The 21,451-nt window shown below is 44.1% G+C and overlaps 1 long non-coding RNA gene across 1 annotated transcript in view; it reads right to left on the reverse strand.

The window, feature by feature from the left end:
• Positions 1–14,688: 14,688 nt before the first annotated feature.
• Positions 14,689–21,451, reverse strand: part of LOC146186224 (uncharacterized) — a 136,541-nt gene continuing 129,778 nt past the window's right edge. Inside the window, exon 4 of the long non-coding RNA XR_014707848.1 lies at positions 14,689–14,798. This is a non-coding gene — a long non-coding RNA (uncharacterized LOC146186224). The remainder of the gene's footprint in view (positions 14,799–21,451) is intronic.

A 21,451-nucleotide genomic window follows, 5' to 3' on the forward strand; every position in this document is an offset into this window, starting at 1 on the left:
GCAATATTTTAAGATATGGATTGCGTGAAGGAAGCTTCATACAAAATTGAGATGAAAGCCTCCCTCCATCCAGCACCACTGATTTTGTTTATATTAGACAAAGGGACATTTTTATTGTGCTTTTTTTCTCTCGTGACAACGAATATCCTGATGGAATGGCAGAGATGGGACCAGCCTTAAATATTCCGCTAAAAACGTCTTCTGCCTATTTACGATTTTAAACTCTTTTCTATCATTCTTTGTCGAAACCCGAAAGTTTAAAGAAAGAAAGTAGAGGATTAAAAAGCACGGCATAGCGCGTCGCATAAGTTCCTAGCCTTAACTAAGCTAATCGACATAGAGTACAGGAGAACCTGCGATTCATGAATAACATAAGTCGCGCATGAACTAAAACTTATACGCCGAGCACAACAACGCGATAAACCGATTTCATGAGGTAGAGTATCGATCGGAGGAGATGGTATATGCCATCAATGGATCAGTTGGCACTCTCGCAATCAGATGCAAGGAGGAACCATCAAAAAACAAATTGCATACAAAAGCAGTGCTGCGCCTGACATACTTCACGCGCGAACCTTCACCAAGCGCCGGCTTAATAAACACCACGATCCATCGGACCTAACGAAAACATCAGCGGCCTTTCTTCACTCGCTGACGGCACCGTGATCTCAGCCGCACGCGCCGGAGGTGGCACTGTGCAGGATGACTGCCGCGCCCTATAGAGTTCGGCTCCTCTCGACACTACGACAAGTCAGGAGCCCCAAGATATTACCTTCCTCCTCACCTACAGCGTAAAGGTCAAGCAGGCGTTCCGGGCTCGGAAAAAGGGGAAGGGCAGTTGAGGGGGACCGAGGCCAGGAATCCATCGGACGCGAACTCGCTTTAGATTGCAGAACTACAGGATAGGGGGCTGCGTGGCGCCTCAGTACAAATCGAACGATGACGAAAGGGAGCCTGAGGACGAGGCTAGTGTACAGAAGAGCGCATATGTGCCTGGCTCCTGCAAATTAAATTTTGAGTAGTATTCTCGCCCGCGTGCAGAGGAAGGGAGCTCATGCGCGCGTATGTTGCTCAAGAGCTATAGTACGTCCTGCGCCGTTCGCGTTCCTCACTGGGCCGGCGTTTGCGAAGAGGAGGATATTTGGAGAAAGCAGCGAATGCCACGTGGCACCGCGGATCCCGGAGTCTGCGGGAAATAAAATAGCAACACAAAACAGACAAAATAGGCCACAGTATTCGAGTCAACTTAGACAGCTCCCCTTCACAAGCACGCAGAGAGTAAAGTTGCTTATTATATTCCGTTCACATGGTAATGTGTTCCCTTTTTCGTTGTTTGAAAGTGACACCGAGACGTGAGCGTGAGTAAGGCTTACATTTGTTAGGAATCCTATTTCCGCTGAATACGCTCAGTGTAGAGAAATGAATGTAGCGGGTGGAAATGAAAGAAAATAGGAGCAATAAAAAATACTGGTAGCAGTCTCATAAAATAACTAAAACAACAGTTTTAGTTATTTTCCGATACAGAAGAGTTTGTATCGGACTTGTGCTTGATATCCAGCTTGTCTTTTTTTTTTTATATTCATCACATGAATAAACCACACGACGACGGCATTCGGCACGCGCCCACACAGCAATGTCTGTATTAGTGTTCAAATTGCCCGTGAGTTAGAGCAGTTCGAGTTTTCTGATTTTGAAATTCTAGTCGGGTTAAAAATGCTTGTGGGGCACCGGCCAAATTTCCATGACTCGGAACTAGAAAGAGCTGCTTTCGAATTCCGCCGGCTCTCTGTGAATAGCATTATAGCCAGCAACCTTCTCTACAGGCGCCTCTGTTTGATACACGCAAGAAGATTGAAATAGTGTTGCACTTGCTTCCTTCTTCTGAAAGAAATAGAGATTTTACTGCGCACATCCACTGTTTCTGTCTTTGTAAATTATGAGTTTCTGTTTATTTAGGGTGCTTAAAAATACTTCTATGGAAAGTCTTTTACACGAGGGCTTGTGCGATTTGAAAGGCTGGTCGTGGCGCTAACCAGGTTGGTCTGAGAAAAACACTTCAAATAAGGTATAAACTAATGTATAAAGAAGCGCGTCATACAAAATAAAATATGGGCAAAGGGAGGCAGTCTTCGAACACGCCGAGTCTCAATTACAAATCTTAATCGAATTCGTTACTCTTATTGGAATTTGTGCCGGCTTCATAAGCTGTGCATGGCCACCAAAAAAAAAAGGGGGGGGGGGGGGGGGTGCATAGCATTATGGAGGCAAAACTGTTCCGAGTCATAAAAAACGGTCTTCTTCCTAAAAATCAAGTTTGAATAGCTCTCTCAAATTTAATATTGCTTTGACAAATGGCCCCGCGTGTTTTTTATCTGCCTTGCTAAGCGAAACGAACCAAAAGATGCGGTGCTATATCATATGACCTTTATGTCATTAAACAAACTCCTACAGCGTTGCGCCGTTGTGTTCGTGTCATGAGTGTCTGTACCTGTAGCGTTTGGTTATGCGAAGTGGATATGTCTATTTCCCGGGTTACAAAAGCCGTGTATTCCACATTCACTCTTGCTGAGTTTCTGAATGGGGTTTTTGGCCTAAGTATTACTAACGCGAAAAAACAGGCTTTCGATATAAACAGTTTTGAGTAGAAAGCAGGTTTAACCGCAGTCACAAAAAGGTGCTGCATAAGTGCTCAGATCTGACCAACCGCAGGATCTGTGAGAATGCTAAGCCCTAAATAATCTATCCCAGCTGAGCACATTCGTGGCACTAAGTAATTTGACTTCCTGCAATCACTCCAATTATTGCTGAAGCACTCAATTGCAGTTTATGCGGTGTAAGATGTTTTAATAATCCAGAACAGTGTTCCAGATACACTTTAATGGAGCCTCGCTCTACATATTCAGTAATTGGGAATGTTCACAGCGTTGCTCCCATGTAGCTCTCCAATTTTATATCAGAGTTTCTCTCCTTATTTTACTGACGACAAGACCTCAGGTGTCGCTTCCTAAAGTTTGTAGAACCTTTAATACAGTTCCGCCTTATTTCCAGGCAATATTTGGCACCTGCATGGAATTGATTAGGTATGTGCAATGCCAGTTTGACATATCTAGAGATATTACACGTCCGTTTGCTTTCGTTGTAGCGGCACTGCTGCAGTAGATGTAAGCTAAGCACGTTATCTTCGAAATGAACATTGTGTTGAATGTACAATGTGTCAGCAGTAGTACAATATTTTATTTCGGTCATAAATTAGAGGCAACGCAAATTTCTATCTGTAAGTTGTACAGTGAGTTCCAGGCAATTATTTGCGAGACACCTCGACTGCATAAAGACCCACATTCGGAGGTTTCCGCTGGTCCTTTAGATGAGCAGGAAAATCTTCGCATAGCACTTCTCAAATTAGCGTTAGTAGTCTAGGCAGCAAGTTTTGTTTTCGTTTTCGTTTTAGACTGGAGCAATAAACAGACTTTGCGTACCCCACTACTTTCAATAGCTGGGCAAGTAGGGGCTACTTTGCTACATTCAACACCTGTCCCCATCTCTCTACGTCTTCGATTTTGATATTCGTGCATGAAACATGCCTACCGATAGGGTTCAGCCCCACGCTCGTCACTGCAGATCAGCGGTAGCTTCAGCTCGACATAGTGTAACCCGGGATCTGTAGGCGAAAGAATGAGCGGGACCTATCTTGATACAAAGCTTCTTGCATCGGCCTTCGCCGTGGAATAGGAAAAGTAAATCTCATTGATTTGAAATCACAGTAAAAGAAAATCAACGATAATAGCGGCCTTCAATTGTGTCTATCCCTTTTAACTCAGTCACAGCACCTGCTGACCAGTCCGCAAAGATGTGCTTGCGGCCTCCGACAGATGAGGCACGGCGTGCCACGGGGGAGTGTTTACCTCCACCCACGCCGCTGCATACATCAAAGGGCGACGAAGCGATGGAAAGGCATTCTTCAAGGAGAGCAGCGGTGGATTAATGGTCAGCCGCGCGTTCTACATCTGAGGCCTGCGGTGCAGCTATTAGGATGTGCTGCTACATGACCATGCCACTGGTTTCCGCCGTGATTCCAGCGCTGCGCCTCGCTCGCATGTTTTTCCTCAACGTAGAGCTATCCCCAGAGATTTTGCTGGTAAATTATTAACACTGATGCCTCTTTTTTTTAATTTCTCTTTTCGCTACTGGATCCTACGCACGCCTTAGTAACATAGAGAGCGCCGGACGCTGCGGCCACTGCTCATGCGACCGCTCCCCAGCGAGGAAACTTCCAGCCGCCGTATAAAGCGCCGCACATAGAAAGGGGAGAACCGAGCTTTGCTCTCGACTTTCCCATTAAAGAATGAGTGCGCTTCAAGATACCACAGGTGAGCTAAGGAGCAAATCCTGACAGGTGCCTTTCGTGTTTTAGTAGATGTGACAACTCTTCCTATCCAGCTAAGTAGGACTGCATGTGAAATGGCTGATTTTAGGAGGCACTGAGAGAGATAAGGTCCAAGTTTCTGCCTTAGTGAAGTTTTCGGAAAAGTGCGTATTTACTTATTTATTAACACTAAAGACCCGAAAGGGCATTACGTATATAGAAGGTCTAATAAATGTTTAACATACAGATCATGCACAAAAGCTGGCAAGCATTCAGGGAGCACATACATAAATTAAACCCGTCATTGCAGGTAAAAATTTGCTGCCTCAGGAAACACTTCAAGCTATCAACATATTTGTTGTGGCCAATGATAGTTGTCCGTTCTCCGGTAGGTGATTCCAGTAACGAATGACAAAAAGCGGTTACTGAAAATAAAGGTTTGTACCGGCAAAAGAGGGCTGTTCTTTGTATTGGTGATATATTTGTGGAAATACTTTATTAGCTGGTTTTACGTGTAGAGTGAAAAAACTGGATGACTATAGTTAATGTGGTGAAAGATAGACAAGAATTTTAACAACCTGCGTTTCACAAAAAGTGGAAAGTTAAGTGACCTGTTTATCTCAGATACGTTTGCATGTGCGTGAGCAGTTCTTTTGACGTAAACCGTGTAGTTTCTCATTGGAGAGATTCAACTTTATGTAATAGCTAAGCCTGACGTGGAAACCATATAAGCGATGCTTATGCGACATTCGAACGCAGTAAAGCAGTGTATGCGGTTTGTTTTGCAGATGAGTTGGCCAAATTCAAGCTGCGCATGAAGAAGCCAAGCGTTTTAGATGCCGCGGTCAATGTCGTATCAATGTTAAGGTTTCATTGATGAGAACAAATAATTTTAAATTCGTTTGAGCTTTCTGGAAGAGTATTGTTTATGCAAAGCAAGGTTTGAATTCGTGGTTTGAATTGAGATCGGAATTATTTGTCTCTGAAGTTTTTTGCTTTGTTAATGCAAGCAGAACGATGACACCACTGATATGTGTATGCCAGCTTATCGTTGAAGATGGTGTTCCGGCAACAGATTTCATGTATGTCCTAATTTCTTTCATAAACAGTGGACAAAACCTCACCCGAGATTTCTTAATTTCAAGTCAACAGCAAAATTTGAAGTTCGTTCATGCTCGCGGTATTGCCGTAATACAGCTATGAATTCTGAGTGAAAAACTTATCTGACACGTTTTCCTTCATAAAGACATTCGGGAAAAGTAAGAGACATTTTACCAACTTCCTAATCGGGAATCAAAGTTCCACAATTACTACTCTGCTTTAGTTTGCGGTCGTGCTTAAAAATAGCTACAAAAAACAACTTTATTCATTAGAGCAGTTGCTGTTTAATAAAATGATCAGTGTGACCCATATTATTTCAATCTAAATGGCCACAAAAAAAGTCAATTAGTCATTTTTTTTCTTCCTTGTGCAAACGTCTGAGACGCCTTGAGATTTGATTAAGTCCACAACTAATACATGAACATTAAGGCAAACAGTGTGATAATGCTTGCAAAAGGGGGTGCTGTAGAGGGGGTAAGAACTTAGCCAAGCGTTAATCGCTTTTATTCCCACCTCCTCCATCAACTTACAGTGATGGAAATGAACATTATTATTATTATTATTATTATAAAGACAGGTACAAGAAAAGGCATGCAACACATGCGGCGTCCGCGTCCCCGCGAGTTCGGCATCTCAGGTCATCAGCGCCATACCTCTTCTCGAAGATGTTCCTGCAGATTATTACAGCTGTATCATTTTTTGTGCACTCCATCTTTTTGCCTTTAGGTCGGTGGCAGTGACCAGTCCCTTATTCAGCAGGTATACTAATGGACACTCGACATGCGTCTGTCCCAGGAGAAGAAAACTGCGGAAACGCCACTGCATTTTGAAGCAGAAGCAAGCTTCCAATCTACCTCTATCTTCATCCAACTCGCTTTCTCTGCTTCTCATCGTATGTTCGTTCCCTATGTGCCGTTAGTCCTTTCATCCCATGAAGAGCAGGTCATCAGGACAAGGGGTGAAATGCCGTTCTCCTATTGCAGGTAAGTGCCCGGCGTTTCACTTCTCTCCCTCTGCAAATCGCGTCCCTCTAGGGGGTCTCTCAAACCGCTCTCATATAGCCACCCGTGGCCGGTTTCGAAATTGAGGAAACAATGAGGGCAGGGCGAAGACGACGTGGTGGAACTGATTACTTCTGAACAGCAAAACCGGTCGTTCAATAAATCCAGTTCTAGTTGGCACTGATCAAAACAAACGTGAAAAGCGCCTAGAATAACAAGTACGCAAAGAGACAACTCCTGCACTATGCACCGTCAGTCTCTGTGGTCATCGTTCTTAGAGCTGTGAACTTTTTCTTTTACTGCAATTTATTTACTTCTCTTCCTTTTCGCACTTATCCATTTGCTTTTATTTCCGCTTTCAGCGGCTAGAAAGAGCTCATTCTTCGACTGGTCTAAATACCACCGAAAATTTCAAAACACGAGGGCATGCCCATCTTACTAGAACAAAGACCTTGCACACGGAGGCGGGACCAGTCCAAAGGCTATAATCAAACTATTCATGTCTGACCAACATGTTACAAATATCTTTCAAAACTATCCTGCGAGGAACAATAATAGAGTTGAACGTTCATCTAGTTGGTCACACATTTCTTGGAAGAAGGCAGCAGAGCAGGTAACAACGCAAAATATAAGAAGCACACACAAACACAAAGACAACGCTGCTTGCATTGCAGCGTTGTCCTTGTTTTTGTGTGTTCTTATGTTTTGTGTTGTTACCTGCTCTGCTGCCGTCTTCCTAGAGATGTTCTGCGACCTTATGTCGATCAAACCGCAACGCGCTCATTATGTTTAAGCAAAGTATGTACTCAGTTCAATGTCCTTACATTGATTAGTGATGGTCGATCAATGCGAAAAAGAAGAAAAGGAGATATAACACCCGGGTAAAGTCCTTCCTGGCTCCTGTTCATTACAAAGATAATTTCTGCGTCTTCACACGGAAGCAGTCTGACAGGATTCAGGAACTTAACGACGAAGCTATCCGTACGACATGGCTGTGATAACGCACGCATTTTTGAAAAAGCTTGACGGGTAATAACGGTACGAATCTGATTTCTGAGATTAGGAACAAGCAAACCCTGTCCAGAGGCACCGGTTACGCTACTTACCAGCTCAACTCTGCCTTGGAGAAATTTCATATCGAACCGAATACATAATTTCGCTTCTGAAAGAATCGATTTCAATGTCCATCGCCTCCTAAACTTGCACTGATAAATGCTGACCTGGTGCCACAAATAATGGTGATTGCATGATGTGGCAACACGATGCAATTCAACCGCTGCCCTAAGGTACATAGCAAAAGAAGGGCGCGCCATTCATCATCATCATCATCATCATCATCATTGTCATCATCATTTATTGATCGCTTAAAGGTCTCATAGGGACATTAAATAAGGGAGCTGCCACATTGCTACCACAGTCATATAAACGAACACAGCAATGGTTGTGCTGTGAATAGATAGTGGAGCCAGCACGTGTGAGTATAGATTTCCCAAGCGTGGCCGCAGGGTGTCGACATCACCAATAGCATTGTGTTTACGGTTAGACTTCCTATTGTGAACAACGTCTACACTCTGGTGACAAGCCGTCTTGTTCTCTCGATATTATCACAAAGGGCCTTCCAAATATTTAAAAAACTTCACCTCATGACGAACTCGTCCCGCGCATAAAAATGGGCAGACAGGTGGGTGCCAACCGGTCAGCATACACGTACTACTGTCGCAAGTCATCTGCTGCACTTCAAGAGCTGCACTTACAATTAAAGATTACTGCGACGAGTTCCTGGATGCCTTGTAAAAGTATTCGTGGAATGCACTGAGTGGACCAACTGCCAGGAGCAGTCACCGGCATACAAGGTGGCCAAGCACGTCGCCAACACTAACTACTATAGCGGGTACGAAAACGTGGCCGCAGGATCACTATGCCTTCCAAGTATTTGCGCAGAAACGGCGTCGCGAATCCCTTGTCAAGCTAAGCGCAGGAAAATAGGAAACCTCTGACAACGAGACTAACCAGCTTAAGCAGGAGGAACTACCGAGAAAACACAACAGCCTTTTGTCCGCTGCTCAGCTGAGCCATTGATACGCAAGCTCTTCAAAAATGACCACGACTAATGATTGTGCCTTCGCTGCCAATCTCGACACCCACTATTCAAATCGCCAGACAACGTAAATATAATGCGGAGGTAAGCAGAAGGAAGCAGAAAGAAGTTTCTGTAGCGATCCACCCGGCCACGTACGTCGGCTGGGCTCTTACACCTACAAAGATCAGCGCAGTCTTCTGTTAGCTATATGTATAGCTCAGCGAAGGCTATGAAGGAGGCCATAGGAGCTATATTCACTGCAGCTGGCAGCAACCGAATCAGCCCCCGTTTCCGCTGCTTGACAAATGTGGGACCACACGAACATTATTCCAACTTAAAGAAGAAGCTAAAAAGTAACTGCGTAGTGAAAAAAAATAATTCTTCTTGGACGCAAACAACATCAGAAAATATATGTATTCCTGCAAGTATAATAATGCAGGGGATAAAGTGACATATATAGCTCAGCTTCTTTTTCTACATTTTCACTTTCTGAGCTCAAACCAAAAAAAAATCAAAGTTTCTGTTTGAAGAGGCATTGCAGCAAGCAGTACTGCCCACCTGTTCTGCCTGTGCTCCCCAATGAGGGTGTAAAGCGGTAGTGTAACAGGTCGCGATAGCCTGCCTTGGTCCCCAATAAACAAATACGTTAAGTGACTAGTTTTTTTAGATGTAATGTAAAATCTAGCCATAAATTCACAGTTACAGCAATTGGCTAATTAATACGCGAATGTTGCTAATAGAACTGTGCTCACGAACCAGACGTATAACTTTCAAAGGTTCCAATCAGCGCACCCGTGTGCTTCATAGAGTTGCGTGGTGCCAAAAATGGCCGAGCAGCATAGGAAAATCTATGAGAGATGCGACATTTCGTAAAAACGGTAGCGCAGCCGTAATGTCGACATACAGAGCGCCACCAGCTCTAATTTATTCATCCTTTGCCTTTGTTCAGCTGCCAGCTGTGGCTGCGTTGGTGTAGTAGAAAAGCTTCCTCAGCTTTGACAATATCACCACGCCATTTGCCCACAATAATCTCGATTACTAAATCGCTAATCCAATCCAGCCTCATTGAACGAATCAAGCCAAATGAATCTAGCGTATGGAAAAAAAGTCACACATTTCATTTACCTATCTCAGGGGCGCTGAGTGTTAAAGTCAATGCGTTCCCAAAACTGGCGCCATATTTCCTCGGTACTGCAAACGTAGACTCAAGTCACTGTATTTGTTTCGCTATCAAACCATTTTCTGAACTTTCCGCTTTCCTGAATGTCAGCTGCTAATCGAAGCAAAACTTGAGAGCTAAACTTCCGGCATCCAATGAGCATGTCGCGTTCCAGCTCTTAGCGGTACATTCCAAAATTTGGTTTCTATAAACTTAAAAAAATTCTTGTATGAAAGTGGCTCATAGCCTAATTTTTGCAGCTTTCCATAGCCTTAAAGGGACAAGGTAAAAAAGTATTTTAGAGAGGTAATGCAAAGCAATTTTGTCCGCAGTAACACTTTAGACGATATATGGTAGTTAGCATCATCCACGGCAGTTAAACTGTTGCTCTCCGTGTGCTTCAAACCCACATAACCAAGCTGGAAATTTAGCCTTGCCTTCAGCATAATACACTGCCTTTAATATTTAATGCGACTTTTCTCATCATAACTAAATTAGTATTTATTTATTCCATAATGAATAAGTTTGGTGCATTAAACTTCAGAGTTCCAATTGCATGATATACTGCTGGGTAAAATGGAGATGCGTTTGTCTGCAGGTTTCTAAAGCCACCCTGAGCTCAAGACAAAGTCGGTTGCACATGCACTTTATTAGAGCAGCTCATGAAAGATTCAAACAAAACAGAAATCTGCGAAAGCGAAGTGAGAATAAGAATTCGTTTCATATCAGCAGACCTCTTGAAGTCCATCTGCTGCCTTTGTTTTGGCGAGTAGTACACGGACGTTTAAAATAAAAAATCTGAAACACAAGCTTCCCGCCTTGAATATAAAAAAACATATAATCCTAAAGAAAAAAGGGCCTGTCAGCATTTGTTGCCTACTCACCAGAAAAAAGGTAAACCAAATTCTCGATATATAGCAAAAAAATTCATTTGCATAGCGGACTCTGAAACGCAGCGTTTTCAGACTACAGCACGTATGGACTGACCAAAAATAAAGTGCCTAATGCCTGGAAACTCTCCTCGCTTCCTATCCTTCTATATGCAAATTGAAGCTGTCTGCGAAAAAGGTTTTGGAAAATAACGAAGCAAAGCACACCCCATGAGGTTGCGAAAAGCAGCTTGGGTTCTTCTGGCTTTCGCTGGTGCGAAGCAAAGCCGTGGTTGATTAAATGTCCTGCACTGAGTCGTAGGCTGAGGTGCACGGCTGACTTCAACTTCAGTGGACGCAAATGAACAGGACGTTGCAAAAAAGTGGACAGACATTCTATTGCAGCGCTGAGAGTGATGGAGAAAAGTAGTTGCAAAGGGAAACGGATAATGAATTATGGTGGCGAAAGAGGAAAGCGTCGCTAAAAAAAAAGAATAAAGTGGCTTTTGGAAATGACACTGGCTCCTCCAGATGGGAGAAAGCCAAATTTCTTGATAGGCACAGCTGAATTATCAGATTCATCGGGAGCGGTTATTAGCTGAAAACTTGAACGGTGGTGCCGACTACTTAGAGCTGATGCTTTCTACACTGTCACTGCTTTTTGCCCTTTCCTGCAAGAATATCGTTGTAGACAAACATTCCGCTCCTTCGCCAAAAACACCGCGTCCTATGTCTGTGTGTAAAAAGTGAGAATTACGCCTCCGGCAGATGCCATGGAAAGGCACCGTCATTAAAAAAAATAAAAGAAGGGGCATAAACATAGATAAAAAGTTTGCATAGGAAAAAATAAAGACAAAGCGAAAATAGCAACCACAGAGACAGAAAACCAGAAGAAAACTATAAAATATATACATGATAAATTAGGTATCTTGCTTGTATTAACATTAGTTATTTATAGGAGGTCATGGCAGCTATGGCATTCCAATATCTGCTCTTTCTGTGCTGTGTAGATGTTGAGCTCTCGCAGATATTCCTTGTTCCCATTCACTCGCCGGAGAAGGATAAGTAATCCTCCTGCATCCCTGCTTTTGCCCCTCCCGCTTGTTGCGTTGATGCTAGTTTACCTTCTGGCGGGAAAGAACAATTGATATGAACGGTATGGTGCTCAGATTAGTCCGTGATTTTTATTTTTTTATTCTGGTGCTTGGTTTGTTTGTGTGGTACTGAATCTCTCCACGGTATCGAATAGCGCATGTGAAGTTCAAGTATAGTGGAATTCTTTGTATTTAGAACTGTCTCTTAGTCATAAAAGACGGTGGGCGGCTTTGAATGGATTGCAAAGCATCTTTTGAAGTCATTGACGCTGTTTATTAGGCTGTAAAATTGTGGTCTGCGCTAGAACGTTTTTCCATAACAGCATAATCAATCGTGAGATGCGCGTGATGAGGCTTGCTTTCTCTAGGTGTGGGGCACAGCTTATTGCAGCATTGGCCTAACGTTATTTTTAGGATTCGACATGCTCCTTTCGGGGACGTTTTATGCATTTGTGAAGTTTCTGGATTGGGTGTAGCGAGCTAATACACATTTTGTATAAAGCGATCCGTGATCCGCCATTGAAAACAGCAATGGCGTGCCGCCGGTGCGTACGTGCTGGTAGTTCCCTATGCGGCCGGTCTGTGTGCAGACGTCTAGCTTGTGGCGCCAGCTTGCGCCGCAAAGGACTTCTAGACATGCGCAGTCGAACACATGGTAGCAGATCACTGTAGCGATTAGCAAATCTGACAATGAAAAACCTTTCTATTGATGACGCCCCTTCCATAAAGCAGTTCTTTATGGTTATGTGATAGGTAATGCTTATAGGTATTAATTTATTTTAATATGAAAACGCCCGCTTACTTGTGAGTATTTTGGGTGTTAATATAACATTTAGATGCTGTTTGGTTTGATGAAGGGCGTTCAGTGTACTCAGGTATGTCCCTCATATGGTCATGAAACAACAAGGCGTTTTAAAATGTTTCTCATCTTTTTCTGCTTTATTCCCAGCCTTTTCCATCTCCATTCCCAAATCTTTCTGCTCTTTTTGTTTGTTCGCTCTTTTTCTAGAGAAGAGAGAAAGAGAAGCTCAATAACGCAAAGAGCGAAATTAGCTCGCTTTTAGTTCCACTCTTTGTTACTCCTCGTGAGGAAGACATTTCGGAAGAGAAAGATGGCAGGAAAGAGGTAAAGGAAATAGTGAAGGCTTGAAAATGCAAAAATATACATGGGTAAATGGGATCGGGGGGTTCGAGTTGTGCACCAACCTGATATGGTACAATGATGATGTTGAATATGATAAAAAAAAAGCCTGAAAAAGTTCACTGCCTAGGAAGTGCGCAATGATAAACAACATTGAGGGATCGATGTTTGTTTAGAAGTACAACCCCCCCCCCCTATATACCCAAATAAAAATTTCATAGAGCGCCCCTGCTGCCTATGACAGATTAAGAGCCTGCAATTTTGTGGTGAGTGAGTGAGGGATTCAGCAAGATGTTCACAATAAGAATCTCCAATTTTCCTATTTTAATGTTTGACTAGAAGTGTAGACAGACGGACTGGGTACAGGCTTGTGGTGGATATGTGTCTTAAAAGTCCCTTTATGCTTTCGTCCTTGCAGAATTCTGGCGAAGACCCGCACATGTGTATGCATGCGTGGGTAGAGTTTGGCACCGATTCAAGCGAAGAGGCTTGTGTCGGTTGCTAGAGGTTGTTTTAGGGAATGAGGATGGGTAAGTTATCAGCACACTCTCACACTCTCCACCCCCGGAGTTGCAGCGGATTAGAGCATTCTGTGCAACTCTCAGAGATCATGCCATGGTACAGACTATTCCTTCAGGAAGATTCGTGGCAGGCTTCGTATAAACAGTCTGACCAGGAAACCAAATAAAGAAGAAGGAACGACTTGGAAATGTTACGTCTTAAGATAAGTGACGTGTCGGCAGTAAAGCACGGAAAAAACGTGGTACAAAACAAAAGGCCATTTATTTACTAGACGACAAATTACTTATATAATTTATTTCCTAAGCAACTATTTATTAACAGTTCGCATGCTGCTAGCAAATTAAATACTTCATGTGCATCATATATTATCTCATTTTAGCATGAATGTTCTTTTGCACTAAAACAAGTTACAGCGAGCTCCATTCAAGACCCAAAGGCTCACATCAACATTATTTATCAGAACAAAACATGTGGTTGAGAGGTTTTTGTCAAATATTGCCATGAAGTTAGGGGTAATTTTTGTTAAAGGATAAAATAGAAATACAATATAGATCCCCGTATGGCAGTTCGTTAGAAAACATTTTTAGAGATTCAGACGAACTAGAAATGAACAATGCAGCAGAATATAGGCCCATCTGCAGCTTGGTATTTCATAAAATGCCTTCTCAACGAAACGCGTTGAACCTGGCTAACTATCTTAAACACCGTACCATTTCTCGTCGAAGTAAACCAATATTGCCTAAGTACCGACGGGTGGTGGACACTACCTGTGTCTCACTATATGCTTATTTGTCTACTTAAGTGGAATGAAAATACTTGCAGTAGCGCCGAAAGGGTATCAGGTTGATGTTTACCCTGAGGAGCGCTCTCATGTTTACTTATCTGCAGCTCACTTACTTTCCTTTTTCATTCGAAGGCTTGTTATCTCTTTCAGTATGATCATGTAACAGACTGGAACAGAAGGTTCATTTTTTCCATGCATTTTTTCATTCCACACCATGCATTTCCCAAACGAAGGTTTCATATTTTGTTGTCTTCAATCGTCTTTGTCTTTGCCCCGCAAGTGTTATCTCGCTTTTTATACCTCCTACGGACATTGGATTATAGTGGTTTCCCTACAGTGCACTCCATAGTTAATCCGTAGCACACTTTCACCATGGCTACCACGGATTATCCAATGAGCGGAAAACCTCAATTTTGTCTGTGATATACAAGATGCTTGGTTAGAGGGAGGGAGCAACTAAAAAGAAGCGCAAGTAATCTGAACTCGAAAAGTACGTAAAGTGATTCGAGTGCACTGAATTTATATCCTTGTTACGAAATTATCAAATGTCAAAAGTGAAAAGACTTACCCTTGACAGTACTCTATCATATTTGATGCTGGAGTAAATGCCCTTCTGACAATATAGTCTGAAGGATTATCGTACAGATAATGTTGTAACCGGACGAGAAACAGCTCACCAATGACCTGAAATGATAAATAATAAAAATATCAAATAATAAATATCACACTCGTATTAACATAAATAAAACCACATATCTAAATCTCTCTTATTATCACTCGCGCAGGAATGATAACGAAAACTGTAACAGACGATTTGCATCCCGCTGTGATATAAATTTCTGAAAGCGTTGCTTCAGTTGTAGTGCAGAAAAACATTCCTCTACTATCAAATCCTTGCAACAAACTACTCAAGAAACTAAATAACACGGGTATTTTTCTTACTAAAAAAACTAATAACTCAGTTATTCAGTACCGCAGAGTACACTGCCTTGAATCCATGACAGAAATAATTGAATCTTGGGGATGATTTATTTTCTTGGTTTTCAGCACTGTGCGTGAAAAAAAACATGATACACTATGCGATAAGAAGTTTGGGTTGATTTGGTTTATGTAGTTTAATGTCCCAAAGCGTCTAGGCTCTCAGATACGCTGTAGTGGAGGCTTCTGGAAATGTTCTGCCTCCTGTGGACATCGCACAGCGCATGGGCGCCTTGCTTTTCGCCTCCACAGAAAAGCGGCCACCGCGGTCGGGATTTGATCCTGCGTTTTTAAAGGTTGAAGATGAAAAAAAAAAAAAAAATGAGATGGAACACACTTCTTTAAAATACAAGTGGCTGGGGCTTTTGTAACATCCTAAAAAGTCCCCAGAACTCCAGAGACACACTTGGCAATGCTTTGGAATTGCCCTGATTAATCAGCTTGAGCTTAAGAAATTAGAATGTGACTGCACTCCCGGACAAGACGAAAGAAACGACGTACACCGACTAGTCTTCATCAGCCCTGTTCTACATCTTCAACTGAGTTCTTTTAGCGGCTCTCAGAGCATCCTTCCATAAAAACGGGGAAACGGATAGCTGGGGGTCGCTGCGAGTGGTTGCGGCCAGGCCTACAGGTAATGGCATAGGTCAACTGTGGAGACTTGGCAAATTGTGCAGTAAGGAGGGTATAATGTTGGACGTATTCTGTGTCTACGAGTTACATGCATACTGACAGTCACACTTGTGTGCAACGCTCGAACGGGGCTGTGCAGATGAAGTATAAGTGAAATTCTGAGGTCGGCGCCGCATATCGCCATTCCTGATATCTATGCAGTGAAAAATAGATAGGCAGCAGCATGTATGCTCTCTGTTATACGGCGTGACAGCTTGGTAGTCATAATGTGAGCGATCGCTCATCTCGTTGAGAAGGGGTTCTGTAAGCTCTGAAATTAAGAGTCTGGGGACGAAGCAAGAACGCGCCCATGTCGCTTACACTGGACTGACCAGAAAGATTTGCCTTTTTTTTTTTTGCAGAGAGGAATTGTGGGAGACTTCATTTAGAAATATCAAGAGTGATTTAGTCAAAGTTTGGCCGCAAGAAGGTGTAAATGGCTAAGCTCAACACTGAAAGTATCTGAGTGAGTGTTGCTGAAATAGTTGTGTTCCCATGGAAGAACATACGAGGTTGTCATAGCTTTTGTTTTAATAATTTAGAAAAATATGACCCAACCGTGGCCAAAAAGTCTAATCTGTCTGAGACAAATTTTAGAATTAGGCCATTGGCATTATGCAGAATGATGCTCCCGACTGATTTGAGAAAAACTGGCGGCCAGCCAACTTGCCTATCAAGCCCCGAATAATAAAAAAAAAGCAGTTTACCGAGTCTGCTGACATCTTTGAACTTGCTGCACCAGTACGACCCGCGAGGAAGAGGATCACTACGGGAGCAGAGTACGCGGAGAGTGCAGTAGTGTGCAATCGGACAGACGTCTCCCCGGGAACAGAGAGGCGGCAGTTATAGGGAAGGATGAGGGTCACCGCGGAAACAAGAGTGTAATGCGATGACAGAGGAATGCGCAACCGGGCGGTAGCTTCTATTGAAAGCCTCTAAGTGGTAGCCTTGTCCTTTGAACATCCCCTTGTATGAGGGAGGCAGAGGTTAGATCACCAGTACCGCAGAGACATGACTGGTTCTAAGTTCATGCAAGCCTTCTCAGGCTTGATGCTCGGTTTCGGCGGGGTTAAATACTCAGACATTAATCTCCCACCCTACATATAGCTATCCAAATACCTCCTGTCATAGCAACTTTGGCTTCTGATGCGTTATCGCCAGCCATATGCTCGGAAATGAGCACGCACCTCTGCTCCCAAATGTGGCGGATTTGAACGCCACTACCAGTTGATTATTGATCAGTTTCATCAAGTATTTTCAATTGTATGCCCTGTCTGGTTTGGCAAGTCGACACAGATGGCTGGGGAATGGACCTTGATGCTACGAATGCCCTCACTCTACGCTTAAATGCGATCGCATCTTAGTGGACGTGCGATAAAGAAACTCACTTCAACTCGAGAGCTGGAGTGTTCAATTCCGAGTAGAACCGCGCACTCACTGGTTTTCTAATAGGCACGAAATTTCCTCAGGCATTGATCTCGGCTCATCTTGGCGAATTAAAAAATGCATTGCGGTAGTCTTTCTCCTTCGGCGGAAATATGACAAACAGATTTGCAAGGCTTAAACTGCGCTTGACAGACTGCGTTTGCCGACCACTACCTCGCTTTAGCATGGTTCAGCTTTGCTTCGCTTGATTTTTTAACTGTCAGCAGGCAGAAACGACTACGCTGCACGTGGGCATGACGCGTACGTCCATCTGGTTGTTCGGGCTGTCATTTCATGTCTGTCTAAACAGCACTCAACGGCAGCTTTTTATTCTTACGGAAGACAGGCATTGGCGTTCATAACTTTGAAGTCACTAAGCGGCATTTCGTAGAAAGCGGCAGTTCAGGGGTTAAAAACCAAGGTTTATGTCCACAATAGTGGACATTGGTAATTATGACATGGCGGGTTAGCTATGTACACCATGGTCATCATAATCACCAGCCGAACTATACCCACTTCAAGACGAAAGCCTCTGCAATTCTTCCCTAATTAACGTGGTTTTGTGCTAGCTGTATTTACCTGACCGCTGCAAAATTTACCCCCCTAATTTTCGGCCAACCCTGCTTTGCTTTCCTTTCCTTGCAATCCAATTTGTCTCTCTTAGCGATCGTCGGTTAGCCCTCTCTCCGTACTTCATGCCCTGCCTACTGGCCATTTTTTCGGTATTCCCTCTACACCTTAGTTTAGGTAAGAACAACTCTATTTCTATGATCTGGTAATCAAGGTTAAATCAAAGTCAAAACAGACAAAAGTAGTATTGACAGAAGCAATTCACAGGGCGTTGATTCTGTGAATGCATGAGGCGTTGTCCTGTCTGAAAACAGAAAGTTATCAATGCGGTGCTGTAAAGACTGCTTTCGGCCGGCTCTTTCATCTTCGAGCTACAATCCACTGCACCGTTGGATTGAGAGAGATATGGTGCCGTAAAAATTGAGTTTACACCATTTTTTTCTAAGAAGTGTTGAAATTCACTGGATCTGAATTGCGGGCCGTTGTCTGTCACCACAATGAGTAGGCCATACGCCGGAAACCTACTCCTCATCGCCTCCACCGTAGCTTAAGGTTGATGTGCCACGCATTACTTTTATTTCGAGTCATTTAGAGTAGGCGTCTACCAGCAGCCGCAATGATTTCCATTCTACTTGCGCAAAATCCAAATGAACTTTTCCCAAGGATTTGAGCTATTGGCCAAGGTTGAATCGGTATTGACTAAAGAAGCAGGGCGGACACCAGGACGCCTCTCACTGCGTTTAATACCCGACTGTCCCTACGACTCTCGATGTGACTCGCGCAAGTCCCAAACCTCGTCTTCGTCCTCTTCTCGTCGTTCTGTTTGCAGATTCTTGCCTGAATCTGCAACACGCTCCGCGCCCTGAGGTGAGAGGTAGCTCGCAGCTTCAACGGTGTCGCCTCTGATGACCACCATGCGACTGATGCGATGATGCGACTGATGGATCGGGTCCAAGATGTGTCGTAAGAACTGCATATACCGGAAGTTCGTTATGCTCGTCTACCGTCTTCGTTAGTTCCGCCTCGTGGTCCCCTTGGTGATTCTAACTGCTCGAGAGATTAGATTCATCGCTGATCTGCTTGAGCGTCATCGTAGGCATGGGTCAATACTGCACGATGTCCACAAGGCCCATTTCTGTTGGACGGAAACCAGCGCACCACCCTTACTTTTATCAGCTGTGACAACACGTTCACTGTTTCTAGGGGTCCTTCCGTGTTTTCTGGAAAAGTGACAGTCCTGGTACTCAAAGCATTAAAGCACTGATTTCATGCAGTTTGCGCTGTAGTTCTAGCTTGAGGCTTAATTCGTAATACTCCTACTCACTCTCAGCCATCTTGGTTCCCGTCATGTAGGGCGCGATATACTCAATGTGTAACAGCGCCATACGGGCGCAGGACTTAGAAGCCATCTGCCGTTTATAGTCGTTCTTCCCGGCATGAACGTGTGATTGTGACTTTGCCCCACTTCACTGTAAACATAATATGCTTTGAACTAGTTCATCAATACAAAATGGTAAGTTCAACTCCGGAATTTCACAGCTGCATCTATAAGTTTCTTACGCACATCGTGGACGTAAACGCTGACCAAACTCACGCACAGTCTGGCACAACACAACACTCTGGGTTTCCACCATGTCTTTTCTTGCGAATGGGCCTCGCTTTCGTTATGTGCCTATGAAACCCTTTCCGCGACTTTACCAGGCTGTTCGATGATTTGTTGCCTTTCTTTCTCTCCCTTGCACCCTGCATAAAAGCTTGCGGCATTGCCCGACCTCGTTGTTTGTGCAATAACACTGGTGTGAAGATTTTCGTTTCTCACCTGGGCCCCTCTCGCAAGCTCTGTATAAGTCAGCGTGTCTGACAGAATAATTGTCGAGGCGTCGTCCTTCCGCACGTTATATTCAGAAGTTCCGCTTATGAGTTCATGAAGGTAGGATCTTGCTCTGCTGCTGGTTTTCTTTGTTTTGCGCAGAGTCATTGAATGCACTTCCGTCTTTCTCTATTGTTTGCTTCTGGATTGCTGTGCGATGTCAGTGCACGTTAAAGAACCCCAGGTGGTCGAAATTTCCGGAGTCCTCCACTACGGCGTCTCTCATAGCCTGAGTCGCTTTGGGACGTTAAACCCCACAAACCAACCAACCAACTTTCTTTGATCGCTCCAAGGGTATAACATCAGGTACACGATCCCCATGTTGCGCTCCTTCAAAGTCTTCTTTCGATGGCGGACCGAAAATAATCTCGCCTGTGCACAGCACAGGAGCGTCGCGCCGCCGTTCAACGCGTGTAACTGCATCGATGCTTTCTGTACTGTTGGAGAGCCCCGTCTGGGTAGGTTCGAGATTGTAATACGCGTCCTCAAGAGGTGGATCCCCCCCTACGACAGCCGCTCCTTGATGACTGCTGACATCGCTCTGGGCCCACATACGTCCTCACTCTTATCCGTCACTCGCCGCGATGTGTCGGTGTACTAGGCCTTCAGAGCTGGCTCGAGAAAAGGAAAGTCAGGCATTGATGTCACCGCGGTGGAACTTCTGACTTGTGTCTCTTTAATCACAATGTGAGAATCGGCGGCTGAGTCGATAGGTGATTCGGCGAACAGCGGTTCACGCTTTGAAGGGTTTCTGCGAACTGCAGCTAGAACAGGCTGGGTGGCTGAAGTCGTCTGAAATGATTCGATGTCTTTCTTCACGCCGTTACATAAATTCTCCCTACGTTGTGTCAGTTCTTTGAAACTTTCCTTGAAGCTTTCTACCTGTCCAGATAATGAATTCTGAATGGAAGTTTGTTTTCCCGCCGTGAGCTGCACTTTTCTCTTACGTTCGATCCCTCTGCTGCTTTCGCATACGATGCGGCTGCTGGAGAGAGCTCCACCCCTGTCTTCATGAAACAACGACTGTCGGCAACAATAGTAGGCCCCTTAACGCCCTCGATGTGATGGCAGAGGAGCGTCAATGTATGTGTGATAGTTTTGCGATAGTTTAATGCAGCTGCGGCGTCATCTGCACAGTCGCCTTTAAAAGTCTGCAGCTTCTCGCTCAGTTCGCGCAAGCCGTCGTTGCATGCCGCTAATCTTGCGTGAAGAGGATTTAAAGCAAGAATATTTACTGCGTTTGAATTCAAAAGTTGTCTTGCCTCATGTAAGAGCCGTGTCATAAAAGCTCGCTGGACGACACGCTTCCTTTTGATGTGGTCAATGGCGTATCGCTGAAGCCCTCTTTCCTTGCTGTCCGGTAGGGTTCGAATGCGGAGCTCCTGATATCTTCATGGAGGGCCGTTGTCATTCCTCTTGTAACCTCCAGGAAGGATCGTTGGACGATCTCACATTACCCTCCTGGGTTTCGGCGCCAAAAAAATATAGAAGCAGGGCGGACACCAGGACGCCTCTCACTGCATTTAATACTCGACTGTCTGTGCGATTCTCGAGATGACAACATGGCGCTCAGTCTTCTTCTTCTGCCTTGATATATGGCACATACCCACGAAGGGGGATTGGCCAGGGTTCAGTGTGGACTGCCAAATCTATCGCGCGCGCAAGTCCCAAACCTCGTCTTCGTCCTCTTCTCGTCGGTCTGTTTGCATATTCTTGCCTGAATCTACAACACTGTCTGCGCAGAATTTCGCACACTTTGACAGACCTCCCATGCTGGCATTATGTCCTCAAATTTGTATCGATTAGGTTTGGCTCCAAATCC

Source organism: Amblyomma maculatum, chromosome 6, assembly GCF_055883805.1.
Source record: "Amblyomma maculatum isolate TAMU_Amacu chromosome 6, ASM5588380v1, whole genome shotgun sequence".
NCBI classification, from domain to species: Eukaryota; Metazoa; Arthropoda; class Arachnida; order Ixodida; family Ixodidae; genus Amblyomma; species Amblyomma maculatum.